Source organism: Etheostoma spectabile, chromosome 8 (assembly GCF_008692095.1).
Source record: "Etheostoma spectabile isolate EspeVRDwgs_2016 chromosome 8, UIUC_Espe_1.0, whole genome shotgun sequence".
NCBI lineage: Eukaryota > Metazoa > Chordata > Actinopteri > Perciformes > Percidae > Etheostoma > Etheostoma spectabile.
This window is the reverse complement of record NC_045740.1, coordinates 2,263,238-2,265,361: the sequence shown is the minus strand read 5'-3', so window position 1 is coordinate 2,265,361 and position 2,124 is coordinate 2,263,238.

Below are 2,124 nucleotides of genomic sequence, written 5' to 3'. Positions count from 1 at the left end.
CCCCTCCCCCTCCCCCTCCTCCTCCCTGCCTGTCACTCATGCCCAGACTCTCTCACACGGTCCGCACATCACACACAGCAACAGTTGAGGAACCAAAACACGTCAGAGAGTTGCTATTCAATGCAATCGCTTTTTCTGTAATGATACAGTTTTTCTCGCTCGCTGAATCCAATTGAGCTATCCAAAAACCCATTCAAACCCCAACCACTCAGGGCATTCCAGGCGGGCTAAAACAAACGTTGAGAGAAACAGGAAAAAAAAATACAGTAATTCAGATGCGATTTGGCATGCTCACAGCCTGTTCGAGGCACGTCAGATAAAGAAAGAAACAGAGGGAGAAAGACAGAGAGAGAGTGATGTTAGGTGTTTGGGGGCACTTGCTTTCCCTTCATTCAGAGGCTGAGGTGCTGAGGTGCCAAGGGAATAACTTGATGACGTGGTTTGTGGCCTGGGCAGGAAACATGGGGAGGAACTTGTGACTTTATATTAAGTGCAGGGGCGGTTAACAGGAAAAGATAACCTGTGTCTGTTGATATAGCAAGGAAGTGTGAATTCTTGGCATATGTGAGAGGTTGCAGAGAAGAACAGGCTGACGAAGCCTGCCACATTGACTGCATGGCTCTCTGGAATTTCCTCAAGTTCACTGTGGTTTTGTTTGGGTGGCTGTGGCAGAGTGTTGGAGTGTTACAGGAATGCTTTCAGGGACATTCCTGCTGTAAATGAAAAGGTATTTCTTATGCAACGAGAGATATTGCATCACAGTGGCTAGTCTTATCAATGCCCCTCTTGAATGACCTTGTTATCTGTGGTCATTTTTGTGATGTTTACATATAAACAGTTTAGTTTAAGCAGACATACTCTACAGGGAGCCGGTTAGAGGGAAATAATGTGGAACGCATTATCTGTCAAGGGATTACATGCAAGTTGCATGGAGGACAACACGCCTTCCATTTCTAAAAATATCAAAAAGAAATCTGTAATTCATGAAGAAATTTGTTCTAAATTATATCACATACGTTCAGGCAGTAGCGTGGAGAAATAAGAAATTGTCCATGTTGCACTTGAGTAATAATAACAGGTCGTTAGTGCTTGTTCTATAGATACAAAATAAGGATTTGTTAAAATACTGTGACCCCATGCAACGCTCTTACTCTATTAGATGTATGGCTGGAATTATTATACTTACAAATGTCTATTTTCCCCCAAATCCTCAATTTGTTTTTTTATAATTACATTTGCAAGTACATATTATAATTACAAAAAAACAATTTGCATAGAGTACTAAAGACATCTTATTCAAAATAGTTAAAAGTGATGTAGTCAAATATGGCAGATTGGCTGAAACACACTTTCTCCTTCTCTGCCTCCATCTAATCAATCAGTCAACCAAACAGACACCATTCAACCAGTTAGTTAGCCAGCCAGCAGCAAGCCACCTAGTCAAGCAGTCAGTCAGTCAGTCAGTCAGTCAGTCTTCTGTTTGAGCAGGGTGGAGGCTCCTAGACGGGCTCTTTGTCTGGGCAGAGAAGCCCCAGACACAACAGTGGCCCTCCACACAAAAGCCCTCTCTGGGACAATGGGCTGGGCTCAGAGTGGGGGTGGACGGCTGAGCTGAGGTCACCCACCTGCACACTTCAGGACCGGACTCACACCACACGCACACACACACGCGCACACACACACACACACACACACACACACACACACACACACACACACACATTGAAATTGAAGTGAAATGATTCATTTGGGTGTTAGAGCAGAAGATGTACCATGACAGAAACCGAGACACATGTGTAGTAACTTACTTCAGTTCAAAGACTGTCTGACCACGGGGCTGGGGCTCTGCTGTTGGCACACATCACTCACAATGACAAGAAATGTTTACGTAAACTAAAATAAAAATGCTATTATAACAAGTTCCATTAGAACAATCATGGACTTGTTTTAAAGTAGTTAAGTGACTATGTTTTCATTACATTTTTTCAGTTTTATAATATCTACATTAGGATCCATCACTAAATATTTCACCAAAATCAATAAATATGTATACCATAATGAAATATAAGACAATATGAGATGCTTTTTGTAAATCATAAATTCCCAATTTTTGATTTAAACAAG